Source organism: Myotis myotis, unplaced genomic scaffold (assembly GCF_014108235.1).
Source record: "Myotis myotis isolate mMyoMyo1 unplaced genomic scaffold, mMyoMyo1.p scaffold_m19_p_26, whole genome shotgun sequence".
Taxonomy (NCBI): domain Eukaryota; kingdom Metazoa; phylum Chordata; class Mammalia; order Chiroptera; family Vespertilionidae; genus Myotis; species Myotis myotis.
This window is the reverse complement of record NW_023416331.1, coordinates 364,479-390,291: the sequence shown is the minus strand read 5'-3', so window position 1 is coordinate 390,291 and position 25,813 is coordinate 364,479. Positions and strand designations below refer to the sequence as shown.

Here is a 25,813-nt window from a genome sequence, read left to right as displayed (position 1 = left end):
GGAAGCCCTTTCTTAAGAGTATAAATGTGCTGTATTGGGATGGAAAATAATTTTAGAGGGACCTAAGCATAACTATCCAAAATATATTTAACTACTCCCACTCCTGCACACACACACATGCACACGCACACGCACACATACATACACACAGGCACAGATGCATACACAGTGATTCAGTTTTTCTTCCCAGCCCTAGAAACTATTAGAAGATTGGTTGTTTATTATTTTCCTGTTTTTCTCTTCTCTTTTCCTTCTCTCTCACTTTTTTTTTCTTTGTCTTTGTCCCAGGTGGTATCCATAAGAAAATTGAACCAATACCAAAATTCTTTTAGTCTGTGTTTCATCTCTCCTTGGACTTGACTGGATGAAAGAAGGGGAAGGGATTAGCCAAAGAATATAAAAATAGCCTATGGACACAGACAACAGCGTGGTGAGGCCCGGAGGGGGGCGGGAGCTGGGTGGAGGTGGGCAAAGGGGGGTGCTAAGGGACATACATAATAGTGTCAACAACAAATTAAAAATAAAATAAAAATTAATAGATTTTTCCCTGTCAGGAAAAATTCAGTGGGAGATGTTTGGAAGTTGGAATGAAAGCCAATGAAAATTAGGTCAGGGTCTGCATAATAGAATAGAAAAACAGCACCATAGAAATCAGTTCTAGACTCGTTTTTAGATTAAAGGACTCAATAATTAACAACAAAAAAGGCAAATAAGTGACTAACTAGCTGAGTCAGCCAATCTTAATTTACAGAAAAACAACTGTCATCCATTATTAAAATACAAGACTTTATTTCATTAACAGACTAACTTAAATGAGCTATTTGGGATTTCCCAAAATTGTGGCTAAAACATTTAACTCAGTTGCGCATAGCTTCCTAAAATTTCTTTGTGTATGTGTTATTTTCTTTGGCCATGTCTAACGTGTAGCATACTGGTTAATCATTCTAAAGTGTTGTCACTTATAAGAAGAAAAACATATTTGTTTCTTTACTACTCCTGCAACATTTTTAGTCTCACTCACTTAATAGGCACTAAATTAGAAATTAGTGAGGTTATAATTTGCATTTACTTGAGGATTAATGTTTATACTTGAAATTTTCTCTTGTGTGATTTCAGTGTTCATGTTCTTTAAGTAAATCTGCTTGTTGATCTATAATGACAACAGATATTTGAGATTTCAAATGAACCAAATCCCACTTATCTTAGTAACCATTCCTTTTTCTTCAGAATTTGAAGATTTAATGTTCTTTTGTGGAAATCCTTTTGTGTGTATTTTCTCTCTGGGGATTACTTAATTTATACTCCTCCATCTTTCACAATGTGTAAGAACTACTTAGGAACCCAGGAAAACCCTTCGTCCTTTTAAATCCGTCGTCCTCATTTCCTTTTTATTCATTTGACTTGCATATGTATATGATTAGCACTTTGAATTCAGGATTAAGTTGTTTGATACTGACACAACATTTGTTGATTCATATCATCTAGTAATCAGTGTGCTTAATTCAGAGAATGAACAGACTTATGGGTGGGTGTTCAAGACTTTTTCAAATACAAAGACAAGACAAGGAAAAAATGAGATGTGTCTAGGACATGGGTGATATCAGAGATACTGCAGTAGTTTCTTGGATTAAGAGAAAGTTATTATTTTTGTACTTCCTAGAGGATGGTTCAGAAGACAGAAGCTGAGACTCGAATGCAAGTTCATTTTACTACTGAGCCGTGTTGTAGAGTTCCGTGTTCTGGGTTGGCGGGCCCTGCTGAGGCCTGTGTGCAGGTGGGTGAAGTCGTTTGGGTGCTTTTATGTTCCCCTCCAGTGCAGGCAGAGGTGGGAAAGCTCTTAGGAAAGTGGGAATTACTTAAGCATTTCAACTTCATCAAACACACCACTCTTTTCTTGGCGCTCAGACTGTACTCTCCTTCAGAGAATCCAGCCGATAGTGAGGCAAGTTTTTATTTTTCATATACGTGTGTTTCTTTTGATTAACCAGGGTGTTAAAACTCTCTTGCGAACTGTCACAATATAAAAAGTTCTGATTAATGGATAGGGAATATAGAATGGGAAATAAGAATTTTATGCTTTGCAAAGTGATATTATAATGATTGCCGTGCATTTGCGTCTCCTAAAATATTCAGATTAAAATACAGGAAAATAACTTACTGGCAGGTTTCTTGACGATTTCTAAAACACAAAAACAAACAGGTGAGTGTGGTTGGTTAGAGGAGACCAGTGGTCCCCCACTGTGTTTTTTCCAGCTGAGCTTTAATGTCTAATTCCTCAGTGTCCCTCAGGCTCCCACAGTTCCCATTCCTGCTGCTGTGGCCAAGTAGCGAAAGAAATATTGCCTTCACATCCGGCTGTGTTTATGACTTTCAGTCATTGTTAGAACTTCTTACTAATTAAAAATTCATAGTATGAGGGAAATTGCAGAAAGAGAAATAAAACATGGGTATTTATAAAGCTGGGCATCATAGAAGCCAGTCTTAGCAAAAACAACCCATATAACTAAGTTAATGCCACTTTTTTTTTTTCTTTTAGCTCTTTCTAAATTTAGATAGAAATACATGGCTGGGAGGAGACAAAATGTTGATAATGTTGAACCTTTAACAAATACAGAGTGTTTATTCATAATACTTAATATTATGGGTTACTCACTACTTGCTAAGTGTTATTCTAAACCAGTAGCCAATTTGATCTACATGACAATCCTCTTACTCTCCTCCTTTCACTGATAGAAACGGGGTCCAGGCAGGCAAAGTAATAGGAATGGGGGTCCAGGCAGGCAAAGTAAGTTGCCGAAGTCACAGGGCTGTTCATTTGGGCCTGAAAGAGCCTGCATTTCCACATGCTGGGCTGCCTCCGGGAGCGCCCTGTCAGTATCGTAGTTTCTTTAATGTAGCTGCTCTAAGTCTTTCTTAAAGAAGTTGATTTTCTGGATGTTTAAAAGTCACACTTTCCCCTTATTTTTATTTATTTTTTATTTTATTTTATTTTTTTTAAATTTTTTTTTAGAACAGGAATTATTTTTGTTTTTTTTAATTAAATCTTTATTGTTCAGATTATTACATTTGTTCCTCTTCCCCCCCCCCCCCCATAACTCCCCTCCTCCCAGTTCCCGCCCCACCCTCCGCCCTCACTCCCCACCCACTGTCCTCATCCATAGGTGCACGATTTTTGTCCAGACTCTTCCCGCATCTCCCACACCCCTTTCCCCCCCAAGAATAGTCAGTCCATTCCCTTTCTATGTCCCTGATTCTATTATAATCACCAGTTCATTCTGTTCATCAGATTATTTATTCATTTGATTCTTAGATTCACTTGATAGATGCATATTTGTTGTTCATAATTTGTATCTTTACCTTTTTCTTCCTCTTCCTCTTCTTAAAGGATACCTTTCAGCATTTCATATAATCCTGGTTTGGTGGTGATGAACTTCTTTAGCTTTTCCTTATCTGTGAAGCTCTTTATCTGACCTTCAATTCTGAATGATAGCTTTGCTGGATAAAGTAATCTTGGTTGTAGGTTCTTGGTATTCATCACTTTGAATATTTCTTGCCACTCCCTTCCGGCCTGCAAAGTTTCTGTTGAGAAATCAGCTGACAGTCGTATGGGTATTCCCTTGTAGGTAACTGAGTTTCTTTCTCTTGCTGTTTTTAAGATTCTCTCTTTATCTTTTGCTCTTGGCATTTTAATTATGATGTGTCTTGGTGTGGTCCTCTTTGGATTCCTTTTGTTTGGGGTTCTCCGCACTTCTTGGACCTGTAAGTCCATTTCTTTCACCAGGTGGGGGAAGTTTTCTGTCATTATTTCTTCAAATAGGTTTTCAATATCTTGCTCTCTCTCATCTTCTGGCACCCCTATAATTCTGATGTTGGTACGCTTGAAGCTGTCCCAGAGGCTCCTTACACTATCCTCGCATTTTTGGATTCTTTTTTCATTTTGCTTTTCCGGTTGGGTGTTTTTTGCTTCCTCGCATTTCAAATCATTGACTTGATTCTTGCGCTCCTCTGGTCTGCTGTCGGGAGTCTGTATAATATTCGTTATTTCGGTCCGTGTATGCTTAATTTCTAGTTGGTTCCCCAATATAACATCGAGGGTCTCATTAGTTTTCCTGTAGATCTCATTAAGTTTATCGGCGTCTTCTAAACAGTTCTTGAGAAACCTTAAAAGTGTGGTTCTGAACTCTTTATCTTCCATTGACAATTTTGTCCTGTTTCTTTGTCTCCGCATTTTGTTATGCTTCCTTGGTGCACCCCCTAGTGGTCTTTGTGCGCAGTCTTATAGTTAAACCTTGATTGTTGTAGCTAATACCAGGGAGGGTTTGATCTCCAGGCCAAGTGGCTATGAGAATCAGCTGTGTCAGCAGTGAGAGAACTTCTGTCCTCTAGGGAGGTGCTAATCTAGCCTTTGCCTGAGGCTATCCGGCAAATGCCTCTGTGCAGGGCTTGGGCGGGGCGGGTCACACAGGATCAACAGGGTGGGCCGGAGAGAGCAGTTATGGCGGCTCTCAGTCCTGTCCCCAGGGGCTCTGCCTCTCTGAGTCCCAGCACCCGCTGCAAACCTCGGAGAGAAAGCTGCACTCGCTCTGACCGAAGCCAGACAGTCCCGCTTCTCCCGTTTGAGTCAGGGTCCCTAAAGACTCGCCTGTATCTGGAGCTCAGAGTCTGCGACTCCCTCCCGATTGAAAACGCCAACTGCGCCCTCCGCCGCCAGCCCGCTCCGCGCACTCCGCACCTCAGAATTTGACTTCAGCACTGCGCCTCCTCTGAGTGTCCGTATGCGTTTCTCTTTCCTCCTAGTTGTAGGACTTCCACTCAGCCAGCGTTCCTGTGGTTCTGGGTGATGTCCCTTCCGTCTTTTAGTTTCACTTTTGAAGTAGTTGTTCAAGGCAGCAAACTCCGGCGTTAACCTATGCCGCCATCTTGGTTCTCGAGTTTTTACATTTCTATTTTTTATTTTTTAAAAATATATTTTATTGAATTTTTACAGAGAGGAAGGGAGAGGGATAGAGAGTTAGAAATATCGTTGAGAGAGAAACATCGATCAGCTGCCTCCTGCACACTCCCTACTGGGTATGTGCCTGCAACCAAGGTGCATGCCCTTGTCCGGTATCGAATCTGGGACCCTTAAGACTGCAGGCCGACGCTCTATCCACTGAGCCAAACCGGTTAGGGCTTCCCCTTATTTTTAAAACACGTTTTCCGCCCTTCTGTGAGGCCAGGGAATTTTTAAGTTAGACCAAGTCTGTATTTTTTTTTTTTAAATTAAATCTTTATTGTTCAGATTATTACAGTTGTTCCTCTTTTTCCCCCCATAGCTCCCCTCCACCCATTTCCCACTCCACCCTCCGCCCTCACCCCCCACCCACTGTCCTCATCCATAGGTGCACGATTTTTGTCCAGTCTCTTCCTGCATCCCCCACACCCCTTTCCCCTGCAAGAATAATCAGTCCACTCCCTTTCTATGCCCCTGATTCTATTATAATCACCGGTTTATTCTGTTCATCAGATTATTTATTCACTTGTATTTTAGATTCACTTGTTGATAGATGTGTATTTGTTGTTCATAGTTTGTATCTTTACCTTTTTCTTCTTCTTCCTCTTCTTAAAGGATACCTTTCAGCATTTCATATAATCCTGGTTTGGTGGTGATGAACTCCTTTACCTTTTTCTTATCTGTGAAGCTCCTTACACTATCTTCATATTTTTGGATTCTTTTTTCATTTTGCTTTTCCGGTTGGGTGTTTTTTGCTTCTTCGTATTTCAAATCCTTACTTCTCTGACCTCTTCTCTACTTTCCTCTGTGTCTAGGCTCTAGTAATACTGGCTTTTGTCCATTTTTCAAGCCCATTCCCACCTCAAGGCCTTTGAACTTGTTGCCTCTCCCCGGAATACTTTCTCTCTAGATATTTACATGATTGGCTCTTGTTTAGTTCTCAGATCAAATGTCACTTCTTCAGACCTTCGCAATCAAGATAAGTTAACCCTCCTTTATCGGTCTCCATAACATGATCACTCTTTGAAATTATCTTTCACATTTTTCTGTTTCCTTGTTTGTCTCCTCAGTTCAATGTAAATTCTGTGTGAACAAAAACCTTATCTGACATCTTTAACTTTGGGTCCATAGCACATAGGATACTACCTGGCACCTGTACATACTTTGATCATATTTATTTAGTTAGTTCTCTTTTCCCCCCATTAGATTATTAGACTATAAGTCACTTGAGGACTGGAACCCAGTTTATCTTTGCAACCCTGCTACTTAATACAGAGAAGGAATTCTAAGAACCGTTTGTTGGGTGAATTAGAAGAATGAATGAAGATAGTTTTCACTCATACTCTTTTTTTGGGCGGTGAGGTCAGGACAACCAAGCACAGTGATTCATGGGCAGTGAAATGTGGAGGAAGAATAGCTACCCTTACTCTGTTCCAGGAGCCATAGGAGCCTTATGCCTGTAGTGTCCACCCCCTGATGTATAAGTGGTGTTGGTAGGTGCCGCCACTTTTACTTCCGTTTCTTGCACAGGGCACAGAGTGGGAGAAACTGACTTGAAATGAATTTCTGCATTAGTAATTTTTCTTTCCTCTTTAATCTTTAATTCACTTGCCATCTTCTTCAGTGTTTGTACATTATTCTTGTAAATTTTGAGTCTCATTGTTATTACTGATCAAGATTATGTTCTTCTCTACCTACAATGTGGGTTAGACTGTCTTCAAAATCATTAGTAAATGTGCCAAGGTAAGGAAGGAGGGGTTTTATTAATATGAACATAGCTGGGATGAAAACTGCCAGAATGAGGAACACCTCCCAGCCACTGTGGAAACATAAAGGAAGCCAGAATTTGGAACTTGAAAGTAACTTTTCGGTACCCCAGCTATTCCTAAATGTACTAGAAAAGCAACAAATTACGTTCCTCCCTGAGATTGGAGGATGCATTCCTTTCAGTGGAAGACGTTGTATCCCTTCTTTGGGGATCCGATAAATAAATTGTAAATCAAGCCCGCGATTATTTGGGGAAGCAGTGAGTCCCCCTTTTCTGAGTAGAAGGAGCTAGAGTTCTCTTAGTTCCACCACTTCTGACTAATGTTTACCCTTCCTTTGTTATTCGGTCTGCCTTCTTATACCTTCCTTCTTATCAGTATAACCACTTAGGCTGAAACTTCATACTTTTTCTTAAGTCATTATAACTAATCCCAGGAGATTTTAATCCTGAACTTTTTCTGTGTCATTACCAATGGCATTTCATTTTTTTCATATTTATCAGCAGTCACAGCAATAATATGGAAGTAAAGGAGCTCAAGAATCCAAGAAACATGTCATTAAAATCCTGCCTATTTAGCAGTAAAAGGACCTATGTTAGGATTTTAAAGGAATCTCTGTATTCTTTAAGAAATCAAAAGACACTCAAATTGATAAATGAACAAGGATATTTCTATGTATACTGGTGTTACTGCCAAAAAGAAATCATTTTCTGGCTCAAGAACACCTTAATCACACTCCATTGTCCTTTGTGGACTCGAGTCTTGCCCAGAGGACCTGCATTGCACTGTCTCACCTTTGATATTTTGTGGGCCTGTCATTTTCTGGGAGAACGATAGCTGGTAGCGTTGGCAATGTATTCCCTGGGAAGATCGAGGCCCAGGATTTTAGATGCTGACTAGGAAGTTACTGACGGACCTCTTACAAAGCACACTCACAAGTCAATGAGTGAAACCGGGATTTCACTCTTCTCTTTGGAGTAACATTCTGGAGGCTGGTAAATGGTTTATACACACTTATTTCTCATCCAGGGCAGAGAAGATTGACAGTGTTAGGCCTATAGGGCAATACAGTCCTTAATGGACATTTGTAAGCTTCCCGCCACAGGAGAACAAAGACCAGGAAAAACTCCCTGGACACCGGGAGTCAGGCCACACAAGGACTGGAGACTGTCCTGATGGCACTGCTCGCACACCTGCCTTCCATCCGCATCCCAGCCCAGCTCAGCCCCAGACCCACTGACAGTTTCCCGCCAGTGACTGTGTATGAGGGTGACCCTCCAGCTCCTGGGCGCTGCTATCATCGCCCCCATGTCCCCTTGGCTGGGTGCTGCGCAGCCCTTCCCTTTGGATAGCCCAGTGGTCGGCAAACTGATTAGTCAACAGAGCCAAATATCAACAGTACAACGATTGAAATTTCTTTTGAGAGCCAAATTTTTTAAACTTAAACTATATAGGTAGGTACATTCAACTTTAAATTCATGGTTTTTGTCTTCCGTTTTTCTTTGCTGCTTCTTTGTAGCCATCTCAAACAGGGCATCTAAAAAAATGTTTCATTTTATAATAATAAAGCCACCAACATAAAAGAATTACAATTCTTAAATTGATGACAAAAATACCTGTAGGATTTGCAGCTGGTTGGAAAAATACAGGTAACTTTATGCTTCGAGTAGGTACTTTTGTCACCTGCGCTCGATTTGTGGAAGCGACTAGCACTAACCACTGCACAATGAGACTGCTGACCGACTGGCTCACTCAACTCGTGCATGAATCGCGCGCGCCTCCCCCGCTCTGCGTATCCCCCGGCCTGCCTCCGCCACTTCTCCCGTGCCCGACCAAACGACCGACCAACTGACACCCCCCCACTTCTTCTAACGTCACTTCTTCAAAATAGACTTGCCCAGGCCGAAAACCGACTTCTGCGCATGGGCCATGAAGTTTCAATCGCACTGTATATGCGCGCCCGCACGTGGTATTTTGTGGAGGAGCCACACTCAAGGGGCCAAAGAGCCCCATGTGGCTTGTGAGCTGCGGTTTGCCGACCACTGGGATAGCCCATCCCCCAGCTCCTTCTTTTAAATAGATTCCATTTTCTTTATCCAGTGTCTGAGGTGGCTGTTTAGCCTGCCCACACTCACCATCCATCCATCATGTTCACCTTTCAGAAAGCATTTAGGAAAACACAAGCTAGTGCCATATTTAATTTTTTTTTTATTCTTGTCCTTTACCCTCCTCCTTTCTTTCAATTTAGATTTTTTCTCTAGATTAACTCCAATCTTTTTTTTTTTTTTTTAAAAACATGTGTTATTTGTTGTATGATATTCATTCTTTTACCTAATCAGTCCCTCCAACTTTCTTGTCAATAGCTTTCAAAAAATTCTTATTAGTAGGAGAGTTAACATGAATGACAAATAAAAATATTAAGATTTTCAAGGCTGAATTCTTCATTCCCTTAGGCATTTATAAACCACTCAAATTGAGAAACAGAAATTGAACTTACTGGTAGGTTTTGTGGCAGTCCCTAAAATAAAGAAACAAACAGTGTGACTTGACTGGTAAGAGATTAAGGCTAAAATAACTGTTCTATGAATTATTTCAATATGTAATTTTCTAAGATCCCCAAAGTGTCCGTACCTAACACTATAGATAAGCAGAGAAAAGATAACAGGGTTTCAATGTTTGTCTGTATTTATTTATTTTTTATTTGCCAGAGATTTTTAAAATTCCCTACTAATTCATAGGATTGTGAGTATGGGAGAGAGGGTGTCCCAGCGCGCCAGCATCACTCCTTTTTTACCTACTGCAGCACTGGGCTGTCTACCACACCCTCTCTCCCAGCACTCCCTCCCTTGGCTCTGGGAACCCTCCCTCCTCCCTCGCTGGCTTCTTCTCCTGGTTTCCTTTGCTGTTTGTTCTTCGAGTTCTTTTTCTAAATGTTGGAACACCTCAGGGCCCAGTCCTCTTCTCTAGCTATGCTAATCTCCTAGGTTTCTCATCTTGGTCTCAAGGCTTTCAATGCCATTTGCATGTTGACAGATTCCCACTTTATATCTTTAGCTGATGTCCTCCTTGAATTAAAGAATAGAAAAATGAACTTACCTGTAGATTTTACAACTCTTCCTAAAATAAAATACAAGGAAATGAGTGTGGAAGGGAGACTAAAGGTCTTGACATTGTCTTTGCTGGGCTCTAACGCACTTACAACACCCGAACATCCACACTCACACCAGCATTCGGTAATCATAGTGATTATGGGGCAGACGTTGTTCCAACCCCTTCTGGTCATGCAACTGACTTAATCCTATGGGTCTGGAACCTTTATTACCCCGGTTTTATAAAGCAAGGAACTAGTCTCTGAGAGATGATGTAGCTTCATCTTGAACACAATCTCTTGGAGTCTCTCCCAGTTTCGCACAGCAGGTAAATGGTAGTGTAGTGAAGTGAGCCAGGCAGACATGCACTGGAGGTCATCTTAACCTCAAGTATCACAGAACAAATGTTGGCTATTTGACATGTGCCCCAGTATTAATCTGTTTCCTTCTTTAAACTTAACTTCATTGGCTGCTTTTCATATACTTTTACATTCATTCATTTATGTATTTGTGTGTGTGTGTGTGTGTGTGTGTGTGTGTGTGTGTGTATGTATGTATATTTATTTATAATGTTAATTCTTCTCTGAGACAAAGGAAAGTTTTAATTTGGTCACAGTCCCAGAGTTTGTAAGTGGTGATCTGGGACTGGAATGAAATTTTGACATTGTGGTGTTTTTTGTTTTTTTTATCAGCCTATTTTCCCCTAGATGTATAAAAAAGGTGAGCCCAGCTGGTGTGCTCAGTGGTTGAATGTTTGATTCCCAGTCAGGGCACGAGCCCAGGTTTCGGGCTTGATCCCCTGTGAGGAGCATGCAGGAGGCAGCCAATTAATGATTCTCTCTCATCATTGATGTTTCTTTCTCTCTCTCCCTCTCTGAAATCAATAAAACCATATTTAAAAAGGTGAGATCAATATAACAAATGTTTGTTAATAATACATGAAATGCTGGGGTTGGAAGGATAAAAAGAAGAACACTGTGCCAGTCTTTGAAAGATTTAACTGTTTAGGAACAGAGTTGGCCATATAAACTGCAATTGCATGGACACAAACGAACAGAGGTAAGTTCACGGTGCAAATGAGAACCTAGGACCACCTCAGTCTCTTCATAGGGGACTGTACAGTTTGGTGAAAAGAGCCTGATTTTTGTGAATAAAGTGTTGAAAGTGAAAAGTAAAATTATAAATGTGATGGAAGAGAAAGAGAGACAAACTAGTATTTTTAGCAAGTGTTCGTGGTGCTTGGGAGGAGGAGGTAACTAAGGGCCCAACACAAGAAAAGTGGATGAGTACGATAACACACTATGGGATGAAGTAACACACTAGGTGTATGTATACATAGAGACATTCAAAATATAGGCAAGTCTTAAAAAGATATTCTTAAATAAGAAAGTAAGAAATAGAATATGGTCTAAAGCAAAAAGTAAAGATGTAAATTAAAAACACATCCTATATAATAAAAGTCTAATATGCTAAGTGCCTGGTCAATGAGTCAGCCGTTCAACCAATCCAAGCATAATATGTTAATGATATGCTAAGGCCGCTCAACTGCTCGCTATGATGTGCACTGACCACCAGGGCACAGACACTCCGACTGGTAGCTTAGCTTGCTGCTGGGGTCCAGCTGATTGGGACTGAGCGAGATGGGCTGGACACACCCTGGAGCCCTCCTGTGGTCCCTCCCTTCCTGGCCCTGATCGTGCACCAGTGGGGTCCCTTGGCCTGGCCTGCGCCCTCTCACAATCTGGGACCCCTCAAGGGATGTTGGAGAGCCAGTTTCGGCCTGATCCTGCAGGCCAGGTCGAGGGACCCCACTGGTGCATGAATTCATGCACTGGGCCTCTATTATAACATAAGACTAGATATTTAAAAAGGACAGATGCATACCCAAGATTGTATTTTGTATACTTTAGAGTGTGTGCAAATGGTGGAGAGGGGATTGGGAGTGGAGGAAGGGACAAAAGAGAAAAATAACATTAAAAAAGAGACTGACAGCATACACTTTGAATTTATTTTGTCCTGAGTTTCAAGCTGTTTGCTTGATGTCCATAATTTATTTTACTCTAAGCAGTGCCTGGTTCATATAATAACTCAGAGATTTAATAAAAAAAAATCTGTGAAGTGTCAGAGATGCTCAATTCATGTAAGTTTTCATTTCCACCTCAGTCTTTCTTTTCTGACCACATCACCTCTGTTGTTCAGCTTTTACATTATTTCAACACTGCTACCTAGATTTTCACTTAGCCTCACTTTAAAAATTACTTATTTCCACCTTCACTTTCACACTCTAGTCACAAATCTTTTTTGGTCGATAGACAGAATGACCATTCCCAGCAGACAGCTGAGATAAACTCATCACTCCCTCCCGCACATCTCAGGCCCCTCCCCTGCTGCCCCATGGATGTCCGCTTTCTGAAGATGCAGATTGGGATACACAAGTCTCAAAGTTTTATAAATAGAAATAAAAAACAAGTGTAGGAAAGGGCCTGGGTCATTTCTGAGGACTCTAGAATGAAGACAAAAAATACCAGAGGAGGGAGAAGTCATGCCTAAAAATAACACAATGAAATAACTTAGATAACAATAACCTAGGTTAATACTCAATTCCTAGTCATTTTTTTCTAAAGAAACATTATAAATGACTTATTCAGATAGAGCCAAAGCTCCTGTCACATATTTTGGGTGAATATGCTGGGGTTTCAGCATTCTCCACTTTCCTACAAGAGCACCTCTAGCTCTTTGGTATTACAAAGCCCCTCTGGGTGTGAGAATAGCATAGTCCACTCCAGGTTTTCACTTATCTCTGAGCTCTAATATCTCTTTAAGGGAATCACTTAAAAATTATATGTCCAGCCCTAGCTGGTTTGGCTAAGTAGATCAGAGCGTTGGCCTGCTGACTGAAGGGTCACAGGTTCGATCCCAGCCAAGGGCACATGCCTGGGTTGCAGACTCAGTCCACAGTAGGAGGCCTGCAGGAGACAGCCAATCAATGACTCTCTCTCATCATTGATGTTTCTATCCCTCTCTCCCTCTCCCTTTCTGAAATAATAAAAAAATATAAAAAAATAGTGTGTCCATTCTTCTTACAGTCTGCTCTGTCCATCTTTCTTTTGTCATTTTCTCAGCTACATCCTCGTTTTCATCTGCACTGAATAGTTTTGGTCTAAGATGCCCATTTTTGTTGTTTAGAAGATATTTTCAGCGTTTCCAGGACATTGCCTCCTCTATATTAACGTTTGTTCTGCCCAATAGAATTGCACACATCTTGTAAACTGGCATCATTAATTCAGTAAGAAAGAGGGAGAATATGGCTCTAATCCTTTGCACAAATGTCTGTTTGGCTTTTCATACAGGGTTTAAAACCAAATCATTTCACAGTAAGTCAACTGAAAAGAGAATTGGTTGGAGTAATTATAGTTATCTAATCTAATAAAAGAGAAACATACAAATTGACCACACCTCCACTATGCCCTAAGCCACGCCCACCAGCCATACAGAGCGACTATATGCAAATTAACCCAACCAAGATGGTGGCTGGCAGCCACAGAGCTGGAGCCAGCAGGAGGCGTGGTTGCCCCGGCGATGGAGGAAGCCAAGCTTCCCGCCTGCCCTGGCTGGCTGTGGCCTCCGCTGAAGGCAACGAAGTTTCAATTATAAAAGACAAATAAATCCCAGATACCTGCTTCCAGCCGGCCTCCACTGGGAGCTTGGGTGGCTGGGGGCTGTGGCCAGCCTGCAAACAGCCATAAGCCCCTCACCCAGGATGGCCACACCCTCATGGGGTGAGGGTCCTTGCTGGCGGGCTTGTAAAGCCTGAAAACAGCCCTCAGCCCCTCACCCAGCCTGGCCAGGAACCCCAGAGGAGACCCCCACCCTGAAGGGGCTGTGGCTAGCCTGCAAACAGCCATCAGCCCCTCACCCAGGCTGGCCAGGCACTTCAGCAGGGACCCCCACACTGAAGGGGGTGTGGCCAGTCTGAAAATGGCCCTCAGCCTCTCACCCAGGCTGGCCAGACACCCCAGCGGGACCCCCACCCTGATCCGGGACACCCTTCAGGGCAAACCAGCTGGCCCCCACCCATGCACCAGGCCTCTATCCTATATAATAAAAGGTTAATATGCAAATTGACCCTAACAGCAGAACGACTGGGAATGACTGGTCACTATGACACACACTGACCACCAGGGGGCAGATGCTCAATGCAGGAGCTGCCCCCTGGTGGTCAGTGCGCTCCCACAGGGGGAGCTCTGCTCAGCCAACAAGCCAGGCTACCGGCTGCCAGTACAGCGGTGGTGGTGGGAGCCTCTCCCACCTCCTCAGCAGCACTAAGGATGTCCGACTGCAGCTTAGGCCTGCTCCCCGCTGGCAAGTGGACATCCCCCGAGGGCTCCCCGGCTGCCAGAGGGATGTTTGACTCCCAGCTTAGGCCCAATCCCCTGGGAAGCGGGCCTAAGCCAGTAGATGGTCATCCCCTGAAGGGTCCCAGACTGCGAGAGGGCACAGGCCAGGCTGAGGGACCCACCCTACTCCCCACCCCCACGCTCCGTGCACCCAGCCTCTACTTTTTAAGATAAAAGTGAATGCTTTTTATTTTATTTTGTGTTAGTTTCAGGTGTACAGCAGTGTGGTTATTTTACAAAGTATTCCTCACAATATTCCCAGTACTCACCTGGCACCATATATAGTTATTACAGTATTATTGACTTTATTTTCTATGCTGCACTTTATATTCCTGTGACTATTTTTTGTAGCTACCAATTTGTACTTCTTAATCCCTTCACTTTTTTCACCCAGCCTCCAAACCCCTACCCTCTGTGTCTATGAGTCTGTTTCAATTTTGTTTGTTTATTCTGTCTTTTATATTTCATATAGAAATTAAATCATATGCATTTGCCTTCCTCTGACTTAGTTCACTTAGTGTAAGACCTTCTAGGTCCATCCATCCTGCTGCAAATGTTAAGATTTTAATCTTTATGGCTGAGTAATATTCCATTGTATATATGTACCACAGCTTTTCATCGCTTGTCTATTGATGGGTGCTTGGGCTGCTTCCATATCTTGGTTATACTATATAATAAAAGCCTAATATGCAAATTGTTCTACTGTGCATTTGACTGCTCACTGTGATGTGTGCTGACCACCAGGGGGTGGCATGAAACAGTGGGTGTCGGGGATGTGGTGCTGGCAGTGGGTGGCAGATGAGAATGGGACCCCAGCGGGATGGTGGAGTAGGTGAGCAGGCGGTGCCAGCCCAAGGCGGGTGTAATCGGGGACCTACCACCCACTGATGGCCTCACAGATGGCGACCAATGGCAGCGGTGGGGGGCAGGGCTGCTGCCGGTTCCCAGGCACTGAGGGAGCCAGGTAGGGGGCCCGGCCCCAACCAATCACCCCACAGACAGTAGTCAGTGGCTGGTAGGCCCTGATCTCTGATCAGAGCCGGGCCCAGGCTGGGATGGGTAACTGAGGATGGGTGGTGGCAACCAACCTGCGTTGCCTGGGCAGCGGGCTGCGACCTCTCTCCTGGCAGTTGTGATGGGGACAGAGGTGCGGTGAGAATGCGGGGTATCTGCTGAGCTTGCTCTCACTCCCCCTGCTACTCTCCCCTGAGATGCCAGGGCTCATGTGCCAGGGAAGCCCCTGTGTTCAGGTGTTGTGTGCCCATGAGGAGCCCACCCCGCACCCACACAGCCTCTTCCGGGTGACTCGGGCCACAGCCGCCAGGACCGCAGGGGTCAGTCAGCTCCCCGATGGTTTGCGCAGGAGCCTGTCTGTGAGGCCAGCTGGGAGAGAGTGTGCTGCCAGTCCAGCTTCCATGTGGTGCTGCTGAGTGGCCCAGAGGCTCACGCTGCACCCTGGCCCGCTGCGTCTGGCTGGACTCAGGCGCCGTGACTCAGGCAGAGGGGAGCCCAGGGGCCCTCTATTCCCACTTTGCTGAGAGTTTTTATAAAAAATGGGTGTTGGATTTTGTCGATGCTTTTCCTGCGTCTTTTGCTATGATCATGTGACTTCTGTCTTCCAATTTGTTTATGTGACATATCACGTTCGTTGATTTGCAGACATTTCCCTGGAATAAATCCTGCTTGGTCACTGCTTTTGCTGTGTCCTAGAGATCTGAAGTTGTTGTTTTTTCATATTCATTTGTTTTCAGGAAATTTTTGATTTCTTTCTTGATCTCATTGGTAACCCATTTATTGTTTAATAACATGCTATTTAGCCTCCATGTGTTTGAATGTTTTTTAGTGTTTTTACTGCAGTTGATTTCTAATTTCATTCCACTGTGATCTGAGAAGATGCTTGATATGATTTCAATCTTCTTAAATCTGTAGAGACTTACTTTGTATCCTAACATGTGGTCTACATGTGGTCTGTATTTGAGAATAACCCATGTGCCCTTGAGAAGAATGTATAATCTGCAGCTTTGGGATGAAATGTTCTATAAATGTCAGTTAAATTCATCTGATCCAGTGTGTCATTGTCACTGTTTCCTTGTTAATTTTTTGTCTGGAAGATCTCTCCAGTGAAGTCCCCTACTATGACTGTATCGTTGTCGATCTCTCCCTTAAAGTCTTCTACAAGTTTTTTTTTTTTTTTACATATTTATGTGCTCCTGTATTGGGTGCATATATAATTATGAGGGTTATATCCTCATGTTGGATCGATCCCTTTAGTATTATGCAGTGACCTTTATTGTCCCTTGTGATGGCCTTCACTTGGAAGTCTATTTTGTCATACACAGGTATTGCTACTCCAGCTTTTTTTTTTTTTTCATTTCCATTTGCGTGGAAAATTATTTTCTATCTATTTACTCTCATCTTGTGTCAGTCTTTTGTTCTGAGGTGGGTCTCTTGTAGACAGCATATATATGGGTCATGTTTTTTGATTGGAGCATTTAATCAATTTACATTTAAGGTTATTATTGATAGGTACTTATTTATTGCCATTTGAATTCTTTTTTTTTAAAATATATTTTATTGATTTTTTACAGAGAGGAAGGGAGAGAGATAGAGAGTTAGAAACATCGATGAGAGAGAAACATCGATCAGCTGCCTCCTGCACATCTCCCACTGGGGATATGCCCACAACCCAGGTACATGCCCTTGACCGGAATCGAACCTGGGACCCTTCAGTCCGCAGGCCGACGCTCCATCCACTGAGCCAAACCGGTTTCGGCGCCATTTGAATTCTTTATGCCTATATTTCTCTCTCCCTCCATTTCTTCTCATTACAACAGTCCATTTGGCATTTCTTGGGGTGCTGGTTTTTGGTGATAAACTCCTTTAGCCTTTTTTTTTTTCTGGGAAGCTCTTTATTTCACCATCTAGTTTGAATGATAGCCTTGCTGGATATAATAGTCTTGGTTTCAGATCCACGCTTTTCATTACCTTGAATACTTCATGCCATTCCCTTCTGACCTATAGAGTTTCTGGTGAAAAATCAGCTGACAGCCTATGGGAACTCCTTTGCAGGTAACAGTTTACTTTTCTCTTGCTGCCTTTAAGATTTTCTCTTTGTCTTTAATTTTTAGCATTTTAATTATGATGTGTCTGGGTGTGGGCCTGTTTGGGTTCTTCTTGCTTGGGACTCTCTGTGCCTCCTGGACTTGTGTGACCTTTTCCTTCACCAGGTTAGGGAAGTTTTCTGCCGTTATTTCTTCAAACATGTTCTCTAGTCCTTTCCCACTTTCTTCCCCTTCTGGCACACTAGTTATGCAAATATTGTTATGTTTCAGTTTGTCCCATAGCTCCTTTAAGCTTTCCTCCCGTTTTTTAATTGTTTTTTCTTTTTGATTCTCTGATTGATTTTTTTCTATCCTGTCTTCTAATTCACTGATCCGATTCTCGGCTTCCTCTAATCTGCTGTGTATTTCTTCCACTGTATTATCAGTGCTGTCATTCTTCAAAGTTACTATATCTTTTCTCATGTTGAGAATCTTTGCCATCATTATTCTGAACTAAAGAGTTCAGATAAATTTATCTCCATTTCATTTATCTCTTTCAGAAAATTCTCTTGTTCTTTCATTTTGGACTTGCTTTTTTGTCTCTCCATTTTGGCTGATTGTTTGTGTTTGTGTCTGTGTATTAGGTAGATGTGCTTCAAGTCCAAATCTCTAGTGCAGGACAATGTCAGATGCTGTTTGTGACTTACTCTGTATACCTTGTTTGGAGCTATTAGCAATCCACAGCTTGTGGCTCTCTCTGCTGGGGCTGGGTGCCTTTGATGTGCACTAGGGTTTGCTTTTCCTAGCCTTGGGCCAAGAAGGAAATCAGGGAAAGACTCAAAGCCTCCAGAGATCTGCCTCTGCCTGTAGTCTGATTGTTATCAGCCTTGACTAGCCCCAGACTATTGACCACAGGGTGGGGCGAGATGTTTTCCAACAGGGTGTTGCAACTACCTTTCCCTCATACAGAAATTCCTGGGTAGCAAAGATTCACTGAAGAAAGATGTCCTCTGAAGTATGAGGGAATGACTCAGCACAGGAAATTGGGGTGGCTGCCCTGTAAGCTCTATCTTCAAAGCCCCCAAACCTGGCCTCCACTCACACAGCCCTCCATCTGCCAGAGCCCAAGGTGAGCGGCTGCACACAAAATTTTGTGCATTGGCCCTTTAAGAGGGGGCCTGAATTTCCAGCCATCTGTCCCTGGAAGACAGCAACCCTACTGCTCTTCACAGTCAGATGTTATGTGGGCACCTTTCTCAGTTCTAGTGCTTAGGGCTGGAGAGCCCAGCTTGTGGTTTAGATCTCAGAGTTCTCAGTGGGAAACACCTCCTCCCCCACCCCCCATAGCTGAGATGTCCTCTGTGGGAGCCTGGCCAGTCCTTTTGTACCTCCACACTTCCCACCAGTCTCTATGTGGTCTCCACTTTCCATCCTTGGTTATCAGGGTTCTCTCCAGGTAGTCTTCAATTGATTTTTCAGGGAAAGAAGGGGTGTGGTTTCTGTATTTTAGTTTTATTTCAAGTTTGGTCCTGGGAGAGTGTCAGTGTAGATTCCACATACTCTGCTACCATTTTGGTATTCTCTCCTTCAATTTAAAAAAAGATAGCTTTGCTGTGTAGTCTTGGTTTTAGGTCCTTGCTTTTCGTTACTTTGAATATTTCATGCCAATCCTTTTTGGCTTGAAATGTTTCTGTTGAGAAATGAGCTGATAGTAGTGTGAAAGCACCCTTGCAGGTAACTGTCTTTCTCTAATTGCTTTTCAGATTCTATCTTTGTTTTTAACCTTTGCCATTTTAATTATGATGTGTTTTAGTGTTGGCCTATGAGTTCATCTTGTTTGGGACTCTGCACTTCCTGGTCTTATGGGTCTTTTTCCTTCACCAGGTTAGGGAATTTTTGGGTCATCATTTCTTCCAATAGGTTCTCATTCTCTTCATCTCTCTCTTCTGCTTCTGGGACTTCTATGACACAGATGTTGTTATGCTTTATGTTGTCCCAGAGGTCCCTTAAACTATTCTCATTTATAAAAATTCTTTTTCTGCTCTGACTGGGTGTTTTCTGCTACCTTGACTTCCAAATCACTGATTTGATCCTCTGCTTCATTTAATCTTCTTTGAATTCCTTCTAGTGTATTCTTTATTTCAGATATTGTATTCTTCATATCTGACTAGTTCTTTTATTATGTTTTCTACTTTCATCTTTATGTTTCCTATATCTTTGTTTCAGTTCTCACTGAGTTCATCCATTCTTTCCCTAAGCATCCTTGAGCATCTTTATAACCACTGTATCTGGTAGATTGCTTGCCATTTCATTTAGTCATTTAGTTTGTTTTTTTTTTCCGGGAGATTTCTCCTTTTTTTTTTTTTTTTTTTTTTTTCCATTTGAGGCATGCTTCTTTGTCTCCTCATTTTGGCTTTTTCTCTGTTTTTGTTTCTGTGCATTAGGTAAATATGCTATGTCCTCCAGTCTTGGTAAGGTGGCCTTATGTAGTAGGTGTCTTGAGCTCAATGGCAGTTTCCTGATCACCTGTCTTAGGTTCTCCAGGAATGTCCTTGTGTGGTTTATGGGAGCTCTCTCTTTATAGTTGAGTTTTTATTGCTCTTGTTCCATCCTCAGGCTGGATGACTACGAGGATTGACCTCGACCACAGTGTCTGAGCTGCCACGGGAGGGCTGACTTCCACCAAGTGGAATTGCCAAATTCACCCTTGGGTGTACTTCTTGTGGAGCACACCCTTTGGGTTGTGTTTTGATGTAGTTTGAAGCCTGCCATTGGGTGAGTTGGTTCTGGGGCCTCTTGGGATAGGACTCCAGTGCAGTTCAATGTCAGATGCTGCCTGTGACCAGCCCTGGGCTACCTGTTAGTAGCTACAGTGATCCACAGTGTTTGGCTGACTCTGCTGGGCCTGTGTGAGCATGAGAGGGGCCAAGCTGCATCCCAAGGCCAGCTTCCACCATTACTGAGCCTGGGGTCCAAGTCACCCCGAGATCCTCCTCTGCCTGAATGATGCCTGTGAGGCTCAGTCACTAAAAGAACCTTTAGTGGTACATGAGTTGTATGAGGTAAGTTCTCAGTGAGTCACCAGGTAGGGGTGAGTAGCTCATCTTGATAGAGATTCAAACTCAGTGTGAGGCCACTCAGTAAAAGTCTCAGGATACATGAAGGCCAACCACCATCCACCTGGGGCCTGCAGACCTTTGTGGTGGGGCAGGTTCTCAGAGAGTCATCAGTAGAAAGCAGTAGAGCTCGTCAGGCTAAAACAGATTAAGATTTGGCTATTTGGATATTTGGAGGGAGAGCTGTGCACACAAGATGGACCTCCTTGAGAGCTTTCCAAGGTAGTCTGTACCATGGGCCCATGTTGGCCACACCCAGCTGACTCCTCTGCAGGGCACTGAGCTCATCAGGGTGGGGCCACAGGGAATCCAGAGCGTAGAGCTAGTGCATTTTCCCAGGCTGAGATGGCATTGTGCAGAGTGCAAGATAGTGTCTGTGGGCAGTGTGGGGGAGAGACTCAGCACAGGGACCCTGGCAGATGTCCCTCTAACCCTCTTTTCAAATCCTCACAACCCAATTTCTTCCTGTATGACTTCTGTCTGCTCTGAGCTGCTGGCCCTTGCTGGAGCCCAGGGTGCAGGCCTGTGAACCAGATTTTATGTGTTGGCCCTTTAAGAAGGCAGACTCGGTCTGTCCTGGTGGACAGAATCCCTGCTGATTTTCACACCAGATGTTCTTCAGGCTCCAGATGTTACTCCGGCTCCAGATATTACTCCGGCTCCAGATGTTATTTGGCTCCAGATGTTACTGGTGTTCTGGGCTGGAGAGCCCACATGTGGTTGAGACCCACGGGAGATCTTTGCTGCTGAGATATTCCTTCAGATTCTTGACAGCTGCAAAGATCCTCCCAGCCCTTTTTGTGTCTCTGTCCTTCCTACAAGTGAGAAGGCAACCATCTGCAAGCCAGGAAGAGAGTCCTCACCAGAACTCCACTATGCTGGTACCCTGATCTAGGATTCCCAGTCTCTCGAACTGTGAGAAAATAAGTCCTTGTTGTTTAATCACCTAGTATTTTGTTATTTTGTTATGGCAGCTCTAGCTGACCATGATTGAACTTATTCTGTCCTTCAATTTGTTCTCTAACTATTTATAGGGAAACCTTTCTAGGGTGGGTAGAATTACCAATGTATAAAATTCCCTTCCTTTATATTTATTCCATTTGTTTTCTTGAATTCTCCTTCATCCCATCTTCATCATTTCTATTTCTAATATGTCTCTAAAATGGAGATATTTTAAATATCTCTAGAATTCCCATGCTAAATTCCAACGTTGAATAAATTTTTCAGGATAGAAAGTCTTGTTTACTATTAATATAAAAGTTTTCAGTAACTTTCACCAGGACAATGTTATTCTATACTATTTGTTTTGTTAAAAATTAACATTAGTGTAGGAGGATTCTACATAATGATAGGAAAAGGAAGAAATGAGCATGAAGATTTTCAAATGTTGGAAATGATAGTCCTTAGGTATTAGGAAGATTGGGGAATATATCAGAGATGAAATAGCCAAGGAACCAATGAATTATAATGCCATTTCTTCTAGAATAGAAAAACACAGTCTTCCAATTAATTAGCTAATTAATTAATTAATTAATGAATGTTTGTTAATTAATGTTTGTTCAGGATCTCCTGGGCACTGTGCTAGGCACTAGGGAGGGGGTATAGCATTAAACAAGACCAACACAGCCTGTGTTCATAGAGCTTACAGATTGGGGGCAGAATCAGAAATAGAATACTTTTAGAAGTACATTGGTGTTTCCTTCATTCAGTGTAGATTTTTAAGACTTATAAAAGGACACAATCTCCCATATTCTGCCCCCCCCCCCCACTTAGCTGCTATAGCAAGGTGAGCAGTTCCCCCCTCTCCCCCCATAAATGCCATTCCAAGGAAAGTGTTTTCCTTTTAACATTTTATATTAGAAAATAAAATACACATTCTGAAGAGTGCACAAAATGTAAACGTATAGGTTAATAAGTATAAAATAAAATACATATATCACCAAGGTTAAGAAATATAATTTTGCCATCATCTCCTCTTCCCTCTTATGACTCATGCTGCTGTTCACATTTTAATGTGTTTTCCTGCACATGTAGATACGTTTCTCTACAGCATTATCTAAGTGGAATTGCTGGGTTGTAAAATATGTGCATATTCTACTAGATAATTACAAACTGTTCTCAAAATGGTTATGCAAATTTCATTAACCATTAGCAGTGAGAATCCCAAGGCTCCACTTCCTTGCCAGCAGTTTTGCTATACTAAATATATATATACATATATATATATATATTTGCCAATCTGGTGAGTATATACTGGCAATTTATTATAATTTTTATTTTTAAAATTTATTTTTAATCCTCACCTGAAGACATCTATTAATTTTAGAGAGAGAAAGGGAGAGGGAGATGGAGAAGGAGAGGGAGAGGGAGAGAGAGACATTGATCAGTTGTCTCCTGTATGCACCCCCGACCAAGGATGGAACCCTCAACCTAGGTATGTGCCCTGACTGAGAATTGAACCCTCAACCTTTTGGTGCATGGGACGATGCTCCAGCCAACTGAGCCACTGGTCAGTGCTATTATAATTTTAAAAATGTATTTTTATTGATTTCAGAGAGGAAGAGAGAAGGAGAGAGAGATAGAAACATCAATAATGAGAGATAATCATTCATCAGCTGCCTCCTGCATGCCTTCCACTGGGGATTGAACCTGCAACCCAGGCATGTGCCCTTGATTGGAACTGAACCCAGGACCCTTCAGTCTGAAGTCCGACGCTCTAACTGCTGAGCCAAACCAGCTAAGGCATAATTTTAATTGGCATTTCATTGATTACTAATGAGGTTAAAGAGATTTTAATCTATTTATTGGCCCTCTTTACAATAAAAGTAGTGTGTATTTTATTATTTTTATAAAGTGTGTACTATACATTACTTATATTAACATAATTTGTTAAACACACACACACACACACACACACACACATACATTTTTAAACATAGAGTCAGCTGTGACTCATTTGCCACAATGCCATTGGTCTAGGGGTGGGCAACCTTTTTGACTCGAGGGTTCTTAAACTGAACCGGAGGGCCGGAACAAAAGCATGGATGGAGTGTTTGTGTGAACTAATATAAATTCAAAGTAAACATCATTACATAAAAGGGTACGGTCTTTTTTTTCAATAGTTTTATTCATTTCAAACGGGCCAGATCTGGCCCGCGGGCCGTAGTTTGCCCACGGCTGGAGACTCTAGACCAGTGATGGTGAACCTAAGACACGCGTGTCAGAGGTGACATGCAGACTCATTTTTTGGTTGATTTTTGTTAAATGGCATTTAAATATATAAAATAAATATCAAAAATATAAGTCTTTGTTTTACTATGGTTTCAAATATCAAAAAATTTCTATATGTGACATGGCACCAGAGTTAAGTTAGGGTTTTTCAAAATGCTGACACTCCGAGCTCAAAAGGTTCGCCATCACTGCTCTAGACCAATTAAGACTCCTACCAGAAAGGCATAAGTATTTAAATTTTTCATATCACTGCAAACAATGACATTTTCCAATGCTTTGTTTCTTTCTCACTGTGTGATATTTTCTTAAATTGATTATTTTGAAATAATTTTTGATTTATATGAGTTTCAAATAGTCCAGAGATTGTATGCCTGCTCTAGATTCTTTTTCTTTTTGATTGTCTAGTGACCTGTAGTTGGTTTTAGGACTCTTTATATATCTTGATGCCAGTGTTTGTTGCCTTCATAATTTATTGTTCAATTTTTCAACAACTGTGCACAAGATATATTTGTTCTTCTCATAGTTTTCTTTATACAAATGATTTTAATTTTTAAATATATATTTTTATTGATTTCAGAGAGTAAGGGAGAGGGAAAGAGATAGAAACATCAACGATGAGAAAGAATCATTGATCGACTGCCTCCTGCGCATGCCACACTGAGGATCAATCCTGCAACCCGGGCCTGTGCCCTGACTTGGAATTGAATCGTGACCTCCTGGTTCATAGATCGATGCTCAACCACTGAGCACGCTGACCGGGCATAGCTTCCTTTTTAAAAAATTTATGTCCCTTTACCGGTGCCTGGATCTTGACTCCATCCTGTTTCTTTAAGTACTTCTTAGTAAAAACATTCTAACTTACTGAAAAACAAATTGATGTAATTCTCAATTATTTTTTTTTTTTGTGTAGGTGGAAGGCTTAATAAGGAAGGGAACTTGCATATGTAATACTTTCAACATAAAGCATTAAAAAATAAAATTGTCTACTTCTTGTCCTAGTCCATGGTCATCTGTAGGATTATTTAAGAATAAGTATAATCTCAAGATATTCTTTCTGTAAATAAGAACAGTTAAATATCTAAGACATTTTCAGCAACTCATTAAAATGCTCAGATTATGTGCAATTATAAATGAAATAGCCAGAGTGAGTAAAATAAGAGATCTTATACTTGAAAAGTTTAACTTACTTAAGAGAGTTTGCAAAAGTTGGGTGAAGGGCATTCGTTAACGAATGCAAAGCTTACCTCTGGTTGCTGAATGTATTTCTGAAAGAAAAGATAAGCAAGTGAGTATGGTGCGGTTTGCTAACATGCTTACAGGAACTTTGTTTGGGCTTGATTATCATGGAGCACTAAGTAATAGCAGGCCATTTAGATGGATAAATTACCACGTGCAAGCACTTGTCTAAGAGCTTTATGCGATTCATATTATTGAGTCCTCACAACCCCATCACTAAGTTCTGAGCACAGAGATTACTCAAGGTCACACAGCTAATGATTGGCGGAGCCAGCATCTGCCCCAAGCACTTAGGATCTAGTCTTGCTTTTAAAAAAGTACTTATCCGTCAGTTTGGCTCCATCCTCTCAGTGTTGGTCTGAGGCTCTTAGACTTTGTTTTTTGTAATGTCATACTGTCATTGTCTTTAAGAGGTGACCTGAAACTGGAATCCAGGTTTGTTATACACTAGAATCTTCATGTTATTCAACCTTTTTCCAATCTTTTTTTTTTTTTTCAGAAAAGAGAGGAGAATGAGCTACTTTTCACAGATGCTCATTGAGCATCTATATGTTCCAGACACTCACTAGCTGTTGGCAATATGATTCAAGATGGAACACTGAGCTGACTGAAGAATTCAATAGTCTACAAAGGAACCAGCCGCATTACCAAATGATGCATCAATGTAGTGGTCACTCTAACAGAAGTGTGAACAAGGTGCTGTAGGAGTACAAAGGAGGAAGTGCCACTCTTGTTCCCTTTTCTCTCAGCCTCTCTGAGAAGCTGATACAATTTGGAGGACAGCCTGACTGTATTGGGAAGCTGCTTCTTTAACGAGGACAGGTAGAGGATAGAGTATGGTACAGTGGGAAGGGGGGTACTGATAGATACATTCCAGAAAAAAGTGAAAGGTAAAGGTGATAGGAAAGTAATGGAAGAAACTGTAGGAGAAAATCTTCCTGAGG

At 41.9% G+C, this 25,813-nt stretch overlaps 1 long non-coding RNA gene across 1 annotated transcript; it reads left to right on the top strand.

Moving 5' to 3' along the window:
- Nucleotides 1-291: 291 nt before the first annotated feature.
- Nucleotides 292-25,675, top strand: LOC118679477. Its single transcript, XR_004975259.1, has 3 exons — nt 292-430; nt 1,661-1,774; nt 25,369-25,675. It is a non-coding gene; the product is annotated as an uncharacterized LOC118679477 (long non-coding RNA).
- Nucleotides 25,676-25,813: the final 138 nt, after the last annotated feature.